The sequence below is a fragment of the Balaenoptera musculus genome, chromosome 6 (assembly GCF_009873245.2).
Source record: "Balaenoptera musculus isolate JJ_BM4_2016_0621 chromosome 6, mBalMus1.pri.v3, whole genome shotgun sequence".
NCBI lineage: Eukaryota > Metazoa > Chordata > Mammalia > Artiodactyla > Balaenopteridae > Balaenoptera > Balaenoptera musculus.
In genome coordinates, this window is record NC_045790.1 from 47,251,459 (window position 1) to 47,272,597 (window position 21,139).

The following is a 21,139-nucleotide window of genomic DNA, read 5'->3' on the forward strand; positions in this document are numbered from 1 at the left end:
AAATATTCTGGAGGCTGTTGATTGATGTGCTAAGGAAATAATCTTCTGCCAGGTACATAGTTTTCAACATCTTTAAAATTTTTAAGTTTTTCTTTCTTTTCATTCTGTTATATCTCAGAGCATTTAATCTGTTCCTACATGATAGGAAAATCCAGTAGGGTTTGGTGTTTTGTTTTGCTTTTTTAATATATTGTTGATAGATTTTTTTTTAAACATAGGTATAAAGAAGGGAACCAAAAACTAGCCTATCCTTCTATTCCCCAGATAACTACTGTGGACATTAAAAAAATTAAACTAATACGTAGTGCACATAATTAGAAAGTAAATAACAGGAGAAACAAAACAAAGGTGAAGGTATGTTCATTAACTCATTTATTTGTAAATGTGTAACTATTGGTCATGACAGGACCAAAAGTAAACTTCAGATGCTGCAATCTTTGGAGGTCAGGGGCCCCTCCTCAATAAGTCTTCATCGTGGTCTGGATAGAAAAGCCTTCTTAAATAATCTTGAAATGTTCATTTCCCACATTGTATCGGAAAACTCTTTCTCTTAGGGTTGTTAATCATTGTTCTGAAAACAGAGTTCTGTGGCCAATACTCTTATGTAAATGTCATCCATTTCTTCATTACTCACATGCTTTTAAAAAAACAGAATGCATATATGTCCTTTAAACTTATCAGAGGTGAGCGAGAATACTGTAGCCAGTTCAGGAACATCTCCGTAATCTGGTATTGGCCTGACACTGTTATAGTGGTTTTATTTCAGGCACCTGCCAGTACAATCTATATTTAAGGACAAGGAATGATGGCTATTTCTTTATGAACCTGAAACAAGATCTGGAAAGAACCCAGAAAGATCACTCAGTATCACTCCCTCATCTATAGGGAGTCTATGGGGGAGCAGAACCCAAATTTATCTACTGAGTTTTCCCCATAGTACCCTGCATTTAGAATTAGCTCTATGAATGTTCTCTGAATTGACTGAAAGTCATAACCATTCAGAAGGGATGGCTTACACTTTAAAGATTTTTGGGTGCATCGTCATGCTCTTCATCACAAAAAAAAGTATCCTGCGGCTCTGACTGAACAAATGAGATTTGGAGTCACAATGTCTGAACTGGTGTAAAGTAGCCCTTACACAAGGGAACTCAAAAGTATTTGGAAAGTCCACAGGTCAATAGTTTTTGTTTAAACCAGACTTCCACCCAGAAGCCATAAAGTACAAAAAGGAGGTGGGGGAAACTGTCTGCAGTTTGAAACAGCAGACCACCTCGAATTGCAATTAAGCATTTAAAAGGCTTTCACATTCAGTTTTAGTCAAATATGCCACCTTTGTAGTCATGTAACCCTTTTATATTTACATATGGTTGCAGGCTACAAGTCTACTTGAGGCCATTCTTTTATCCTCTCTCCTACAATGTACCAGGTTCTCTCCCTTTGTTCTTTCAAATAGACTCCACTGTTGCACTTTTTCTTCTAACATGTTGGTTCTCCCTGAAGGATGTGAGAAAAGGAAACTAAAATATCAATCATATTGAATAACAAAATTAGGAGCAGTTTCCTGGACTAACCGGAAGGCTAGACAATGTGCTGTGCTCAGGATATATGACAGGAGCCAAGTTTCAAACCCATTGCCTTGCTCTTGTTGCTTGTCACCAATAAAGACATACCACTTGACTGGACTTAATTCCCGGGGTTATAAAGGTCCCATCTAGGTTATAAACTCAAGGGTTAGGCCAGCAGGTTGCTACCAAAAGAGGACAGAATCCAGATGCTGGAGATGAACCCAGCAGGACCCGGGTTCCTGCTCAAGAGATAATATATATAACAAACTTTTTGAGTTCTTCTGCAGCAACTAAGCCTTCCACCCAAGTGGAGGGTGGTATCTTCAGGCTGAGCACAAGATTCCTGGAGCACTGCCCTGTTACCTCACCAGTAACCAATCATAAGAAAGTCACACGCACCTCGGCCCTCATCCCAAATTTTGCCTATTAAAAACTTCTCCCCCAAAACAATCGGGGAGTTTGGGGTTTTTGAGCACAAGTCACCTGTTCTCCTTGCTTGGCCCTGCAGTAAACCTTTCTCAGCTCCAGACTCTGAAATTTCAGTTTGTTTGACCTCACTGTGTGTCGAGCACATGAACTTGTATTCGGTAACAGATACACTTTAAGTCCCTTTTCTGCTTCTTTTTATTTATAAAGGAAAATCTCAAATGAAATATAAGATGTCATGTAAAATTAACATTTTCCCATGTATTTTCTTTTTTTAGGATCTGTTTTGACATCTGATTTTACAATTACAGAAATGAATTTTCGAATCTTTTCTATGTAGAAACAGGCATCAAAATTCAGAGCAGAAGAAATCTCAGAGTCTGTCTAGTCCAGAGTTTTCATTTACAGGTGAGAAAACTGAGGGTACTGATCTCGGGTGGCCTTGGCCTGCAGTGTGGCTTTAAGTAGGATCTCGGTTCCCTGGCTAGATCGAAGTCGGGCCACGGCAGTGAGAGAGCTGAATGCTAGCCGCTAGACCACCAGGGCCATTGACAAGGCCTTGGCCCGTCGGGTTTGTAGAAATGAATTTCCACAAAGAGACGGAAAGTAGTGAAACAAGTAAAGTGTTTATTAGGAGGACAAAGAGTACATGTGAATAGACTCACACGGGCTGGCTCAGAGAGAGAGTCGTGCCCTCGTGGTAGTCTGAATCACTTACATGGGGCACTTCTTCCAGGTTGCCTCTGGCCAATCATCTTGTTTGCCTGGCTCTAAGTCCGTATTTGGTTTAGCTCAGGGTCCTCCCATGTGTGCGCGCACATCTCTTAGCCAAGATGGACTCTAGCGAAGAGGCCGATGGGTAGGTTGACTCACCTACTATGGGGTGGCACCCCCTCCCTTTTTGACCCCTGAGGAGCCTTTCTGCGCATGTGTAGTCAGGAAGGTCTCCTTGACCTTGAGAATGAGAAATATGTGGTCTCTGTATCTCTTATCTGGGCAGGGCTCAGGTCCTCTCTGCCCTTGCCATTACCATTATCTTAAAGTGTCCACCGAAGGCGAAGTCCAGCTATTTACCCTGTTCCTTGTTACTTCTATCTGGAATTGTAAACAGGAGGCTCGCTGTAAATGTCTAACCTGGAACCCATCTATCTCCTGCCTCAGCACAAAGAAATGAGGGACCTAGTCAAGGTCCCTCATCTAGTTAATGGCAAGTCAAGCCCCCTGTTCCTGATCCGTGTGCTCTTTCCACAGTATGCCCAGTCTTCACACCATGCTGATTCCACTATGTTACTGAACTCATTTTTGGCTGCTCGCTGCTGTAAAGCCAATAATTGAGAGACAAGTGTTGGTTGGAAAGGAAAGGTTGCATTATTCAGGAGGCCAGCAACATGGAGAGAAGGCAGACTCGTATCCATGAACCAACTCCAAAGACTCTGCTCGACCATGACAGTATTTAAAGGGAGAAAGGGAAAGTTATTGGCATTTAATCATTTGGGGAGAGGGTCAGAGTCTTAGTTATCTTCCACTGTGTGCAGACTTTCTTCTGATTGACTGGTGGTGAGGTAACAGGGCCGTGTTCCAGGACTCTTGTGCTTAGCCTGAAGTTACCATCCTCCAGCTGGGTAGGGGCCTTAGTTCCTGCAGAAGAACTCAAAGATTAGATAGATAGATATCTGATATTTATCTGTCTGTCTATATATATTTTTTTGGCTGCACCGCTCAGTTTGTGGGATCTTAGTTCCCCAACCAGAGATTGAACCCGGGTCCTCTATAGGGACAGTGCAGAGTCTGAACCACTGGACTGCCAGGGAATTCCCTCAAAGATATATTATTATGTATATTCTTTGAGGAGGAACCAGGACTCTGTCCCATCACTACACCATTATTTCTTGATTACTCCTCCTTTGTTTCTGCATTCCCTCACTTTTCTGATTAGCAACTGTTTGAATCTGCCCTTTGGTACTCAGGGAGGTTCTAGGAGGCCAAAGCCTCTTTCCTACAAACAAGAAATGGGGGACACAGAAAGGATTTGTACCCAGGGTGGTGGTGGGGACCCACAGGGTCCTGCTTGGTTTCAGCTATATTCCTTGAAACTTTAAATTTCAGTTTTTTTTTTTTTTTTTGCTATGATTTTCCCAGATAATTAAATCTTAAAAATAAAATTAGTAATACTCTTTCATCTGAATTATCCTAATATTTGATAAATAGCATGCCCTTTCTAATTTCATCTGGTTTAACATCCAAAGGCAAACTGAAATGAGGCAATGAAACGTTTTGATTTAATTTTTAGGAGGAAAAAGAAAGAATTTCATTCATCCATTCATTCATTATACAAGCATCAATCCATAGTGACATTTCAGATAAGGCAATTTACTGAGAAGCTAATAAAGCTTAAGCCTCAGGGACCCACACTTGTTCAGACCCCTTCTAAGGCCCTATAACTAAGTTGGCTTTTTTTTTTTTTCTTAGGCTCATGAAAATGTGTGAGCTAAAGACCATATAAGACCTGGACCTAACAATGAAAATAAATTGTCAAGCTCATAATTTAGATGCATTTGAACACATGGGTTCACCAAGAACTAATCATGGTAACCTAATTTGTTTTTCTTTTTTGATTGCTTTCTAGGTTAGTACACCAATGAATTTAATTCATTCACTCATGAAGCAAATGTTTATTAAGAGCCTTCTATGTGTCAGGCACTGTTCAAGGGTTTGTAGATGTTGAAATGAAACAAAGAGACTGCCAGATATTTCTCTAGCAAAAACGGGTTTATTTGGAATCAGCAGAGAATCGTAATCCGGGGTCTGTAACAGTGGCGAGCCACATGCAAGTCCCTGCAGAGCAAGGGAAGGAGAATGCTTTAATAGAGAGGCGAAGGAGTCAGGAGGGCTGTAGTAAACAAAGGGTCGATGGCTTTTCATTGGCTGAGTCCTTGCCAGGAAAGGAGAGGGGTCTGTCTTCTTCCTATTGGGCTCTGCTATTGTTGCAGGGCGTGAGAGCGCCCCCTCTGGTCTCCCAACTCTATGTAAGTGAAGTTTCTATTTAATATTTTTCTTTACTGGGAGTACAATAACAAAGTACCTGTCCTCAAAGAGCACAGTACAATGGAATTAACCATATATATCTTTAGTTTGAGTAAGTCTCTTAAGATGTATTTTTGAATAAGATGAAGTAATATTCTCTGTATGACAGCATTGTTGGGTGGATTACTTACTAGAAGAATGGCCAAACATTAAAGTATTGATTAATGGATTCATGTAAACTTAAACAGTAGTCTCTGGAAGAATATCACAGGGAATGTCAGTCCATGGCATTGTCTTATTCAATTATTTTACTAACAACCTGAATGTAAAACATAAGCATTCTTATTAAATGTATAGCTGAAGAGGGTAATTCAATATGATAAATGACAAAGTCAAGACTTGTCAATATTTTCCATGAAATATAGGTGGGCTTTCATACAAGGCTATTCCGTTATTGACAGCATTATACACCTTTATCACATTGTGCTGACAGGTGTCAAGAATAATATGTTAGTATGTGTTCAGTCACTGTGGTAGTTTGTCAAATTAATATGTCAGCTTTAGTAATTGAAACATTTCTTTCTTGTAAAGTTAAAGAAAGTATCTGTTAGAATATCATTTATTAAAACCAAACCTCCAAATACCTGAAAATCATTAATATAATACACCATATCAATAGAATAAAGGACAAAAACTACATGAACATCTTAATAGATGCAGAAAAAACATTTGATGAAAGCCAACTACACTTCATGATTTTAAAAAACTCAATAAACTAGAAGTAGAAGGGAACCTTCTCAATCTGATAAAGCCATCTAAGAAAACCCCACAACTAGCATTATACTTAATGGTGAAAGATTGAACACTTTCCCCTTGAGATTAGGAACAAGACAGCTCTTGCCACTTCTGTTCAACATACTACTGGAGATTCTAACAAGGGCAATTAGGAAAGAAAATGAAATGAAAGGCATTCTGATTGGAAAGGAGGAAGTAAAACTCTCTACAAATGACATGATCTTATATATAGGATATCCTAAGGAATCCACTAAAGCTGTTAAAACTAATAAATGAGTTCAGCAGGGTTGCAGGATATAAGATAATATACAAAAATTAATTGTATTTCTGTACACTAGTAATTGACAATCCCAAAATGTAATTAAGAAACAATTCCATTTATAATAGCTTTAAAAACAATAAACACTTGGGATTAAAATTAGCAAATATGTATGAAAACATGTACTTGAAAAGGTACAAAACAACGTTGAAAGAAATGAACGACCTAAGTAAATGGAAAGAATTCACATGTTCATGGATCAAAAGATATATATTGTTAAGACAGCAACACTCTCCAAATTGATCTACAGATTAAAACACAATCCCTACGAAATCCCAGGAGGCTTCCTTACAGAAATTGAGCTGGAGCTGGTCTTACAATTCATATGGAAATGTAAGGGGCCCAGAATAGCCAAAACAATATTGAAAAAGAACAAAGTTGCAGGATTCGCTCTTCCCTATTTGTCTACAACATCAGATGTTTCAGACCACAGTCTACTGTCAATATCATTTCTTCTTCACTAAATATCACTTTTCCTTCACTAAAAACAATTGAATTGTACATTTTTAAAAGATGAATTTAATGGTATGTGCATTATATCTCAGTAAAGATGTTTTTAAAAACCGCAATTCTGTAATGTATTTCAAAAATTTTTTTTTTCATTTCTCAAATATTCAGCTACCTCATTCACAGTTTGTTACAAGGCATGATTTCCAAACTGCTTTTCAGCTCTAGCACTATAAGCTGCCAACGGATGCAAAATTTCCCTAATTTCATTATTTCATTTTCCATCCCTTCCAGAACACTGGGTGAGTCTCTCTGATGTTTATCTGATGAATAGTAGTAAATATATAATTATCAAGAAAACATTTATTTTATAGCTTTAGTTGCATCACCCAGAAATGATTGAATAGGGGGGCTTAGTGCCAAATTAAAATATCCAGAACTTTTTAAAATTATGGTTAAAAATCTAACATTACACTGGTACATCTGTATAAATTCAGTAAGGTTTTTATGTCAGTATATTTCACAGAAATATTTTTTCTCTGACATCAATCACAAAAACTTTTATAGCATTTCAGATCTTATTCACATCAGCTCCCCAATATTAAAAAAACTTCCAGTTCTCTTCAGCATATTGAATTTTTCATTTAAAGGAAATTATTCCAGTATGTTTACATAGAACAATCGAAGCTTCATCAATAAAATGTGAAATTTTATTGTCTTGATTTATGTTTTCCAAAAAGAAGTGTTTTCATTTCAGGAGATATGTTTTTAACAAGCCAGGACTACAAATATAGATTATAATTATGTATCTATATTGATAGTATTCTTTTTTTGAAGTTCTATTAAATATTCATGCCTAAAACTGTCCATTATTTTTAAGGATTTTTACTTTTTTAAGAATTGGATTTTTCAAACTTGAGATTTTTTTATTTCACCCATTTTTTAATTTAAAAATTTTTTTCTTAATGATGATTATAAAGTTCCTTTGTTTAAATCATGAGATTTAACAGAACATGTTTCCTAATTTAATAAAGATTTAAGTATTCAACATTTTTACCTTTTAATAATATAATTTTGATATCATTTCTTTTTTATACCCCAACAGATCCAAATTGTTCCTGTTACTATATATAACAGAAATGTTGAGAAACATATCCAAACTTTTTTGTTTCTTCATTCTAGATGTTTGTATTCAACCTTTTGTTATAAATTCTTAAATCTCAAAACATTAAAATACGCACTTACTCAAGAATTACAACACAGTAACTATAAATGACAAATAAAAAAGCACAATATTTAGGTGAAATAGCAACTATAATTCCATGATGAACATAAACTGGTGATTCTCCCAAAGCACAGAGAGTTTTGTAAAGAACACACAATCTATCAGCACTGCTTACTGGACATTGGCCAACTGGTGGTAGAGCTACAACTATTTCTCAGATGTTGTTATGACAGGTGGCCATTTGTCAAGGGTTGTTGTAGTAGAACTAATGAATTTATATTTGAGTTATATTATAAATTAACTTTACTGCTTATCACTGTTACTATCAATATAATAAAATTTACCAAGTGGTATAGAGTACTTCAGTACTTTAACAACCAGTCAGGCCATTAACTATCAGTCCCCTCAAATTCTGCATGAACCTCTCCTTGTAAGCGACAAGAGATACTCTTAATAAAGGACTATCTCCATTATAGTCTGATGTGTGCCTGGCATGGAAAACTAATAGGACTGGAAGTATTTGAGGAAAAACAGTGACTCTCTTCTAATACTTTTTTAAACTGAAGTATAGTTGATTTACAATATTGTGTTAGTTTCAGGTGTACAACACAGTGATTCAGTTTTGTATATATATACAAAACTGAATAGATATATTCCTTTATATATATATTATATATAATAAATGTATTCTTTTTCAGATTCTTTTCCCTAACAGGTTATTACAAAATACTGAGTTTAGTTCCCTGTGCTATATGGTAGATCTTTGTTGGTTACCTATTTTATGTATAGTAGTGTGTATATGTTAATTCCAACCTTCTAATTTATCCCTCCCTCCCCCCTTCCCCTTTGGTAACCATAAGTTTGTTTTCTATGTCTGTGAATAAGTTCATTTGTATCTTTTTTTTTTTTTTTAGATTCTGCATGTAAGTGATATCATATGATATTTGTCTTTCTCTGTCTGACTTACTTCACTTAGTATGATAATCTCTAGGTCCATTCATGTTGCTGCAAATGGCATCATTTCATTCTTTTTTATGGCTGAGTAGTATTCCATTGTGTGTGTGTGTGTGTGTGTGTGTGTGTGTGTGTGTGTATACATATACATACCACATCTTCTTTTTTTAAAATTAATTAATTATTTATTTTTAGCTGCGTTGGGTCTTCGTTGCTGTGTGCGGGCTTTCTCTGGTTGCAGCGAGCAGGGGCTACTCTTCGTTGCGGTGCGCGGGCTTCTCATTGCGGTGGCTTCTCTTGTTGCGGAGCATGGGCTCTAGGTGCGAGGCCTTCAGTAGTTTTGGCACATGGGCTCAGTAGTTGTGGCTTGCGGGCTCTAGAGCGCAGTCTTAGAAGTTGTGGTGCATGGGCTTAGTCGCTCCACGGCATGTGGGATCTTCCCGGACCAGGATTCGAACCCGTGTCCCCTGCATTGGTAGGCAGATTCCCAACCACTGCGCCACCAGGGAAGCCCTACACCACATCTTCTTTATCCATTCATCTGTTGATGGACGTTTAGGTTGCTTCCATGTCTTGGCTATTGTAAATAGTGCTGCTATGAAGATTGGTGTGCACATATCTTTCCGAAATATGGTTTTCTCCAGATATATGCCCAAGAGTGGGATTGCAGGATCATATGGTAGCTCTATTTTTAGTTTTTTAAGGAACCTCCATACAGTTCTCCATAGTGGCTGTACCAATTTACATTCCCACCAACAGTGTAGGAGGGTTTCCTTTTCTCCACACCCTCTCCAGCATTTATTATTTGTAGACTTTTTGATGATGGCCATTCTGATCAGTGTGAGGTGATACCCCATTGTAGTTTTGATTTGCATTTCTCTAATAATTAGTGATGTTGACATCTTTTTATGTGCCTGTCTGCATCTGTATGCCTTCTTTGGAGAAATGTCTGTTTAGATCTTCTGCCCATTTTTTGATCGGGTTGTTTGGTTTTTTGATATTGAGTTGTATGAGCTCTTGTATATTTTGGAAATTAATCCCTTGTCGGTGCCTCATTTGCAAATATTTTCTCCCATTTTTGTAGCTGTCTTTTTATTTTGTTTATGATTTCCTTTGCTGTGCAAAAGCTTTTAAGTTTAATTGGGTCCCATATGTTTATTTTTGTTTTTATTTCCATTACTCTAGGAGACAGATCCAAAAAGATATTGCTGTGATTTATGTCAAAGAGTGTCCTGCCTATGTTTTCCTCTAGGAGTTTTATAGTGTCCAGTCTTACATTTAGGTCTTTAATCCATTTTGAGTGTATTTTTGTATATGGTGCTAGAGAATGTTTTAATTTCATTCTTTTACATGTAGCTGTCCAGTTTTCCCAGCACCGCTTATTGAAGAGACTGTTTTTTCTCTGCTGTATATTCTTGCCTCCTTTGTCATAGATTAATTGACCATAGGTGCGTGGATTTAGAAATCTAATACTTTTGCTAAGGACTTTGGCCAAGACAGGACTGGTAGCCCATTGGCTCTCCCAGTGAATTAATTACAAGGTAGACTATCCACTGGTTATTGGCAGAAGTGGAGACCTCCATGGAAGAGCATCAGCAGAGAAGACTCATCCTCCCCAATCCACTCACAAGAGAAAGACACACGTGAATTCCCAGAGTTCCCAGTAGCAAGAAACATACTTCAAGGTAAACGAGAGTGTGCACACTGAGTTACAAGTATAATAATGTCCACTGCAGTGTTATTTATAATTGAAAAATAACAGTAGGGTAATAGGGAAATTGTTCAATAAATTATCCACCCATAAGATATAATGTAGCCCTTTGGGGAAAAAAATGTAGTCTTTCTATAAAGGTAGTACTGTAAATGTATGTTTTCTTCACTTGTCCCACTAAAATGCCTCCAAATTAACAATAAAATAAAATCATACAGTGAAGGGAATTCCATCTACCATGAACACAGTATATGGCTCTATCCCAAACTACCAATGATAAAGAATTTCTATAAAACATAGTGATACTGGGCAAATTAAGGGAGAATTCCAAAAAAGTAATAGATAATGTTCCCGAGCTCAATGATATTCCCTCAAAATAAATGGCAAGGCATGAGAAATCTAATCTCTTGCTTGGAACAACAAAAATTAAAGATACAGGTTGAGGAGGAGAAAATACACCTTGGTGCCACAATTTCGTGTAGAATTGGCAAGGCTGGAGTGGTCAGAATGTGGGCCAACCTTATTATTTTCTCAGACCTGGACGCTAACTTCACATGTAGTAGGTTGGATAAAGCCCCCCGAAATTCATGTCCACCTGACACCTCAGAATGTGATCTTCTTTGGAAATTTGGTCTTTGCAAATGATATTAGCTAAAGAACTCAAGATGAAATCATCCTGGATTTAGAGTGGGTTCTAAATCCAATGACTGGTGTTTTTACAAGAAGTGGAGACGATACAGAGAGACACACAGGGAAGAAGGCCATGTGAAAACAGAGGCAGAGAATGAAGTGATGCTGCTACAAACCAAGGAATGCCAAGGGTTGCCAGGACCCACCAGAGAAGCTAAGAGGTAAGAAAGGATCCTACCCTGGAGGCTTCAGAGGGATCATGGCCCTGCCAATACCTTATTTCAGGCTTCTAGCCTCCAGAACTGTGAGAGAATACATTTTGTGTTGTTTTAAGCCAGAAAGTTTGTGGTAATTTTTTTGGCAGCCCAAGGAAACTAATGCACCACATAAATAAACTGGAGTGTGAAGAAGAGAGAGGAGAGTATTAAGCAGATTTGCAGTGCCGATCAAAGTGGACTGAATAAAACCAAATGATTAAACACAAAACATCTGTGATCTACTAGCCTTCATTATGAACCGCAAAGAGAGATTGAACACTGACCCCAGCTGACAGCCAGCAAGGAAAGAGAGACTTCAGTCCTACAACTGCATGGAATTAAATCCCCCCAACACCTGAATGAGCAAGAAACATACTCTCCCCTAGAGCCTCCAAGAAAGGGGCTTTGCTGACACCTTGATTTTAGCCCAGTGAGACTATACTGGACTTCTGACCTATAGAACTGTAAAGTAATAAAAGTATGTTATTTTAAGATGCTAAGTTTATGCTAATTTGTTACAGCAGCAACAGAAAACCAACTGAGCAGGGATACAGGATGGGGCTGAAAATAGGAAGCTTGGTTGAAAGTCTTAAAGAAGCAATGAGACCTTTAAAGACCTTTCCCCATCCTGTGTAGCCAGGAGACAACTTCTCCCACCTGGCAGAAGACTGAGGTTGACCCTTTGAAGAAACTCATCCAGAGTTGGCTGGGACATCTGGCAAAGCTGTGGTCAAGTGTGAGCTACCTTAAAGTCTATAAATTGAATAGAGATCCTGTTGCTTGTGCTTCCTGCAATGGAATGGCTGAGTCCCTACTTGATTACCATAGAGTAAAACCCTCTTCTTGAGGGTCCCATTTTAGCAGGAGCTTTGAATTAGCATTTTAGTGTCTCACCCAGCTATTTACAGTTACCAAAGTGGACCAGACATTTTAGAAAGGCCTGTGACATGATAACTAAGCCAGAACAAACAGCAAAAAAGGAACTTGCAGGAAAATGAAACTTCAGGGAGAAGAAGGAAATTTGCAATAAGCATAATAAATATTCTCATTCATTCAAAGATATTTATCAAATGCTTATTATACTGGGCACTCATTTTTTCTAGGAGTTGAACCATAAAGTAGTGAACAAAGCAGAAAAGCCCATGGCTTCATGAAGCTAACAGTGTCTCAGAGAGAAGAGATGCTAACAGACCTAAGAAATAAAAACAGGAAACAATAGATAAAAGAAATGTGCAAAGAACAAGATAGAGCTTTTAAAAATTAAAAATAGAATAAGTTGGGGGACTTCCCTGGTTGTCCAGTGGATAAGACTCCATGCTCCCAAGGCAGGGGGCCCGGGTTCGATCCCTGGTCAGGGAACTAGATCCCCCATGCATGCTGCAACTAAAAGTCCACATGCCACAACTAAATATCCCACATGCTGCAACTAAGACCTGGAGCAGCCTAAATAAATAAATAAATAAATAAATATTTTAAAAAATTGAATAAGCTGAAATTTTTTAACACTAGAAGGGTTAAATGATAACGTTAAGAATCTCTCAAGAGATGGAAAATGGAGGAAAAAATATCTTAATTAGAGGATCAGGTAAGGAAGTTCAAAATCAAAGTAACAGAGATACCTAAAAAGGTAGAGATAATGGAGAGAAGAAAATTATTTTTTAAATATATACAAAAGTAATTTTCTCAGATGTATATGAGTTTCTAGAGCAGAAAAAAAATGAATGAGAAAAGATCCACTCCAGGGAACATTATCGTGAAGTTTTAATGAAAACTAAGGGATGGTTCTAAAATCTTCTCAAAAGAAAAACTAGATCCCATCAGAAAGGACTGGGAATCTGAATGGCATCAGGCTTCTCTACAGCAACAATGAAACATCAAAGACAGGAAGGAAATCAATGCCTTAAAAATTCCAAGGGACCACCATTTCTAACCTAAGAATTTACACAAAGCCAGACTTTGAACAGAGTGTGGGAGGAGGATAAAGGCATTACAGACACACAAGCGTTCAAAATTTCTCGCATGTCCCCTTCTGAGGAAGATACGGGAGGTTGTGCTCCAGTAAGCAGGAAAGTAAACAAGAAAAGAGGTTTTAGGAAACAGGGCTCTCAGCACAAACAAAGAGAATTCCCAGGATGCCAGCCATGCAGCAGGCCCTGACAGCTGTTGGTCCACGTGGCAGCAGGAGGGCACGGGGCTCCAGGACTGACGTTCCCTGAGGGGGAAAACATGAAACTGGTAGATCAGCTGATATTCCCTCCATCTGAAAATTCTGAAGGGAAAATGTACAGTTCTAACAGAGTTTGAGGTGAATTAGTGTACTCTGCAGCTCAACTAACTGATGATTATGTTTGCATAATTTCAAGATGTGTTCATTAAAGGATGTGAATATTCATTTATTCAAAATGGCAACACAACCTTATTGAAAGGTTGGGGAGAGGGTTATGTGGAGATGAGGGCTTCAGGGAGTCGGGGGGGGGGGGTTGGCGAATATTGTAGGAGGAAGAACTCTTTTTCTTCCCTAATAGGAATTTAACAGCTAACATTCAAATCAGAAAAATCAAGAGATAGTAAAACGAGCCCACTACTCCGCAAAATTGTGATAAGCACCAGGGGAAAAGATATAAGACACCTGAAACGTTTGAAAATGGTTATTTCCACGGACCAGGAAGCAGGACTTATAAGCCTTGTAGAAATATCTGGAGTATTTGAGGTGCTCATTATATATCACCCGTCTTCCATCTTGATTTTGAACAAATTGAGAAATAAGCCAAAAGGAGCGGTAGGTGGAAGAGGAATGATCGCTGTTATCACCAATAGCGGCCGATCTGGGGAGATGGGGGGCGTGAGCATCAAGCAGGCTTACTGACTGAATCTCGGTGTTGGGCCGGGGCGGGGGGGGCCCTCCCGGGGGCCCCTCCCCCCGCAACACATGCATACAATTTTGGGGGGGGGGGTTAGGTGTTGCTGAGCGGAATAGTGTGAGACCCCTGAGCTGGGAAAATGACTAGTGACTCATTCATTTTACTTGTATGAAGTGAATAAAGCAAGTATCTTATTTCAGTATTCAAAACCAAGGATACAGTAGCATATTCCTACCGGCTCAAGGCACACTTCTCTTCTATACCAATATTTTAACTTTATATTGAAATTCTGAATCGGAGATAGGTAAAGAGAGAATGTAGTTTAAGGAGGAAAGCAGCAGGAGCACAGTGTTTTGAGCTTTTAGAAAGAAGTGGTCCTTGCTTGCCCTCTGAATGGGCTGTCCTGAATTCCTCTTCAGGAATTGCCTCTTCCCCAGCGTATCTCCTTTTTAACAGTATTATTTATCCTTATTTCCTTGCTGACACGGCTCTGAGAGACTGAGGGACACCCTGTAGGTCACTCGGGATGTCCCTGCTGGAATCAGGAAGACAGCCAGAGTTCTAGACTGCAGGTTTCTTGATGAAATCGATGGCCTGTTCTCCTGCACTCCTCTGAGCCCTGCCTCAGCACTGCGCCTGCCTCGGCGCCCGGGAGCCCGGAGCTGAGCTGGTGCTGCAAAGAGAAACTCAGTTTTTGTGCTTCCTGATTAAGCTGAGTAAAAAATCCCTGTCTCTAATGTAAAAATAACAGGCATTCATCATTTCTCATCTCCTAAATAGATTAAAAAAAAAAAGAAAGAAAGAAAAAGAAAGAGCAATGATTTGGGTGTATTGCTTTAAGTGCCATTGCAGAAACCACTGTCAAAAGCAAAGAAGCCTGTACTGCATTCCTTAACCCCACAGATATTTGTTTCTGCTTTTATGGTTCTCATTGACCTGGAAGGTGAGAGCCACTGGCCAAAAAATGAGCCAAATGCAAAGGAAAACAAAGTCAGCTCAGGGTTGGGAACCTGAGGAGAACATTTTTTAGAGCACACTGGGATTCTATTTTGATATTTACACCTGTGATTTTTAAATAAGCAAAACGGATCCTCTTAGGAAGTAGATAGTTATGCTAGATTGTAGACCAGCTGGTGGTAGAAAAAAATCCACCGGAATCACCTAAGGATGTAATCCCATCAGGAAAAATGCAACTTACTCTTACTTAGGCAGGGACCAAAAACCTCAGTCATATACAGTGAGGATTAGCAGAAAGAATGGGCTTTGGAGCCAGTATTGGGTACAAATGAGAGCTGCTTAGTATTGGGCAAGCTACTTAGCCTCACTGAGCCTCAGTTAATTCATCTGTAAAATGGGAATAGTAATAGTGCTAAAACTCATGAGATTGAAAAGAGATAGGTGAAAACTTCTAGTTCATGGTAAGTACATAATATACGTTAGTTCCATTTTTTTGCTCCTATTGTCCATCATGATAGGCATTAGTGCTGGTCACCAAATCTTTCCATTCTTCTCCCAATCACGTAGTGCAACTGCACTTTCTTGCTCCTTTGAAGATAGATATGGCCGTGCTTTTTGCTTTAGCCAGTGAAATGTGAGTAGCCGTAAATGTATCACTCCCAAGCTGAAGCAAGTGCAAGATTTGCCATGTGTCTTTTCGTTATGACAGCAACTGGCAATGTTCTAGATAGTGACCAACTTGGAGACAGGAGTGAGGATGACACAGCAAAATTCACAGAGGACAGGTAATGTGAGTGAGAAACAGAAACCTTTGTTGTTTTATGTCACTGTGATTTTCTGAGCTCTTTGTTACTGCAGCATAACCTGCACCCTCCTGACTGACCCACTCTCCTTTAATGAACTGCATTTGCCACAACTCAGTTCACTCCACAGCCGTGTGCTGAATAGATGTCAAGCCCTGTGCCTGATGCTGGAAAATACATGATACTGATTCTTGTTCTCAAGGAGCTCATAATAAGAGGGAAAGAAGAAGGTCATTTTGAGAGTCTTTTAAAACTATCCCCCATCGATTCTAATGTTTAACAAGAGTCAAGGTTGGGAACTACTGCTTTTGTGCACATTGAATCTTTCACATATGTTCTGATTGCCTGCAGATGTTGATAACAGAGAAGCTAGAGATTATACTAGAAAGGAGAAAAAAAAGCACATCAGAAGAGCTTGAAAAAAGTGGTTAAACTGACAAAGTAAAACCTAAATACATCATCTTTACCTTTGTTGCCCACAACTTCCTGGCTCACTCAGCTTTCTTTCTTCTGCTTTCCTCTTATGAAAAGTTGCTAGAATTTTGTTTTCCTTTAGACTAAATGTCAAGTCAAAAGCAATGTAGAGTTGTTTATTATCACAATAACTCTAGAGCCACTTACTTTTGTAAAAAAATCCCAAAGATGTAAAATAAAAAGCCAAAATAACACATTTCTAATGGTGGAATTGTAGGTACAGTGCCCATTGAGGATATCATTTTGGATGGGGGAAAGGGAACCTTCCCAACCCTACCTTAAATCACACCATCCTGTGTTTCTATTGAAAATGATATGGTTGCTTAGTAAGTTTTACTAGTATCCCTTTGGCAGTTTTCATTAAGGTTTTTGTTTGTTTGTTTGTTTTGGGTTTGTTTTTTTTGGCCATGCCACACGGCTTGTGGGATCTTAGTTCCTCGACCAGGGATTGAACCTGGGCCCTCAGCAGTGAGAGCGTGGAGTCCTAACCATTGGACCGCCAGGGAATTCCCTACCTTGTTCATTCACTTGGAAAATATTCCTCTGTTTCTTCATTTTGCTTGACTCTCTGTGTGGTTTCTATGCATTAGATAAAAGAGCCACCTCTCCCAGTCTTGAAGGAGTGGCCCCATGTAGAAGATGAACCTCATCATTCAACCCTACCCTAGCTCTTGGTTGCCTGTCAAAGTTTTGTGATTGTCCATCCAAGCAGCTTATTTTACTTTTAGTGGCTCTCAGTAGTTGAGGGTGTGCCAAGATCTGTCAGTGTCCCAAAGTGGGGAATCTCAGTCAGCACTTAGATTTAGGCTGATTGAAGCCAAATGCTCAAGTAGCAGCTTTTAAAGTATGCGAATATATACAGTCCTATGGGACAACAAGTGTAAGCCCTCTTGGCTACCAGAGCCAGGTGATCCAGGGTTATCCCCTGGGTGACAGACTGGGCACCAGAAGTAAAAACCAGGACACCAGACATGTGTAAAAGATCCCTTCCAAGAGATACTGGTGCTCTGGAGCGAGGCAGAGGGAGAGCACAGAGATGGTGCCCATTGGGAAAGAAAGAGAGAAAGAAAGAGAGAGAAAAGAGAGGAAAGAAAGAAAGAAAGGAAGGAAGGAAGGAAGGAAGAAAGAGAGGAAAGAAAAGAAAGAAAAAGCAAGCAAGCAAGCAAGCAAGTGGGAGGAAGAAAGCCTAGAGTTTTAAAAAAAGAAAAAGATGGTGCCCCCAAGGCAGAGGGAGAGCAGAAAAAATGGTTCCCATCAGTCTCTGTCCCCAGAGAGCATCCCAGCAGGCCCCCAAATGTGTGTCACATCAGATGTCTGTCCCTCAGGCCAACACTCCAAGACAAGAAAATAGGCCTCTCTCAACTCTGCATTGAGTTCCCTCCTGACTCTGGGTCACCACACTGAGGGTGGGGCTTACAGTAAAATTGTGTCCCAGCCTTTCCTACCCATTGGGTAAGAGTCACTCAGCCAGTTTTTGTTGTTGCTGTTTGTTTTTTCAGAGGACATTGTTCTGTGTGTAGACTTGGAGTGTTCGTCGGAGGAGGTGAGTGCAGGATCTTCTTATGTCACCATCTTGAACCAGAACCTTTGGCAGTTTTATATTAAAAAGTCCTTATTAGCTTAAGTCTGACCCCATACCTTTAAACAGTCATTACTGAATTTTGAAAGGCTCCTCTCCAGAATTACAACAGGAGCCCATCCCATCATTCTTAACTGGTAATTACCAATGACCTCCATAAACTCTATGTTCAAATAAATCATACAGTTAATAGAAGGATAAATATGATGCCAACTAATGTGTATACTTATGCAGATATCTAAAAATAAAGAGTTGGCTCTTTAATAATAATTCATACTCATTGATTACTCTAGTTAAATCTCTTAGCAAAGAACTTGATCAAGGCTACTCTGTAATAACTCATCATGTGGTGGTAGTAAATTTTCTCATGAGGCTCCCTTTTTCTTCAATGACCAGGCAGTAAGGTGTGTGGACCTGGGAGACCTACAGGTGTTGTTCAGTTTTACTGCTTTCATATCGTGTGACCTAGACAAACGATAGGCCAGCTTTTCTCCATTACTACAATGACAGCAGTTTTAGCCTTCTCAGCTGTCATGGCAGTTGACTGCCAAGTTCAGCTGCTAAATCTTCAGTCCAATGTGGATCTCATTGAGCTACTATAGAACTGTGTGTCAAATACTGCTAGTCGCACACCCAACATTTGTTTCCCCCTTCTGTATTACTAGGAGATCCCTGATTTTCTAAATGCTGACTAATAGCCCAGTTATTAGTCTAACTCCTTTGCAGCTAGACAGCTCCATGTGACCAGGTTGTGACCAATGAAATGTAAGAGAAGTTTTGACAGTGTGTCCTTTCCTAAATAAAAAGGCAAAGCCTAGCAAGGAGGCCTTCTGTCTTTCACTCTTCATTTTTTCCCTTCTTCCTGCCTGGAGCACAGATGTGATGTCTGAAAGAGGTAAGCATTTTGTGGCTATGAGGATAAAAGTCATACATTAAGCAAGATAGGTAAAAGATCTGGGTTCCTTGATGGCATTGTGGAGCTCCTCTGCAAACCCTGGACAGTCTGCTTTCAGACTTCTTTTTATTTTTATTTACTTATTTATTTCTTTACAGCTTTTTTTCTTTATTTTGAAATGTGCTTGACAAAAGTTTGAAATAGCAAACTTAGAATAACAAATCATTAAGTTTTAAAATCCTGATAATCATTGCCTAAGCGATGATGTAATCCCAACAATAAAGTTGAATTAGTTCATTATTGAAGAGCCACGGAAAAATACTAATTTGATTACTTACATTAAAATGTTTTTTGACAGTATATTAGAAATCAAGATTTAAATCAGACTTCTTTTTACATGCAAAAAATAAACTCTTATTTGGTTAAATCACTAAGGATGAGTTTCTGTTATATGCAGCCAAGTACAAACCCCAGCCAATACAACCTGCATCTGGGCCTCATTCCCCTTCCCACCAAGTGGAGATTCAGGGTAATCTGTGGGCTCTGGGGGGAGTCAGCTGGATAACATTTATAAAGATCCTAGTAGGAAGGGTGTGATTTTTAAAAACATACATAATTGTTTTCTTTTAAGCAGAACTTTGTATACAAGATCTTCTTAGCCAGATGCATCACTGTATCAGGGAAGATTAGGATTGTTAGACTAGGAAAGCAAAGACAAGGGCAGGGGAGAAGTAAAGGCTAATTGGTTACCCTGAAGTCCAGTTTGTAAGGAAAAGGCAGATTAAATGCATGATTGTTTTCTTTTTTCTAAAACAATTTCAAAATAATGAGTTCATTCCTTCTTACCCATCAACAGCGACCAATCAAGTTACTTTAGAATCATTATGAACTTATAGATATAATCATATTTGATACGTTTGAAACAATTGCAATTGTTATCAATTTTTGGTGCTCAGATTGGTCCATCCTTGTCTAGTGGGAGCCTATTTGAATTGATTCCTTAGTCTTCCTGACACAAGAAGTGGTTGATAGCTTCCTTGATTTCTGTAAATACTTATAAATAAAATGATACAATGTCTGGGATTTGCTTTAAAATGATGGCACGGGAAAGGGGATTTGGATGAAATATGATTGACTGTGAGTTCAAGCTGTTCATGATAGTTGTTCAAGCTGGGTGATGGCCCCATTGGAGGTTTATTATACTATTATATTTATAAATGTCTGGAATCTTCCAAAATAAAAAATATTTTAAAAGTTCACACTATGACTTCCAGAATAGGACCTTAAATCCTTAGCAAGACAATAGTCTTAAATGCCTGGCTTTGGTGGGAGTAAAAGAGATTTCTAATTTCTCCAGGCTGCTCTTGACTTATCAAGAGGAAGTGTAGAGGTCTGAGTACAGAGTTTTACCCAAAGTCAAAGGTAGTGAGTTTTCCAGATATGACCAACATTCCTCCTAGACCCAGGAAAGCATGAAGAAACCCTCTCTAAGTGGAAAACGAGGAGAGTGGAGGGTAAAGAGAGTGGAAAACGTTTGATGAAAGGTTTCTCCTGGTGGGTACCTCTTGGCGGTTTTGGTGGTGATCGCAGGGCCGGGTAAAAGTAGCTTCCCCCAGTAACCCGTCTGCCTTACCTTCGCCCACTCTTTGGCCCAGATTCTTGCCTCCAGTCCCCAACAAGCCTGGCTCAACTTCTTGTGGTGGGGGGATCTTGCTTTCCTGACAGGGCAGGAAAAAGCACTGGGCTTGGAGTCCAGAGGCCAGCATGTGAACGCTGTCTATGACTCAAAATGACACTGTCTTGGGTCTCAGTTTCATCACCCACGAAATTAAAGGTCCGACTGCAAGACTAAAGATCCTTCAGTGTCCCAGCCAGCCAAACCAGAGACCTCAGAAACCCTGGGCCTGAACATACAACCCTGCAGGCCTTCTTGCCTTTTCACTGATCGTCTTTGCTGCCATTACACATTACATGGCCTCCTAAATGTGTGACTGCTGTCACTTTTTGCAGATAATTGGAGAGGAGGGGCCCAGCAGAGATGACCCTAAAGTTGGCAACACTTTCAGGCTTTGGTAATCAGGCGCGTCACCGACCTGTACGATTTCTCCTCTCCGTCCTTGCTCGCCTGCAAATCCTGACCCCCGTCCCCACTGCAGAGAAATCTGCGAAGGGACGGCTGCCGGCGTCGCTTCTGCGCCCAGGAGGCGTGGAGCAGAG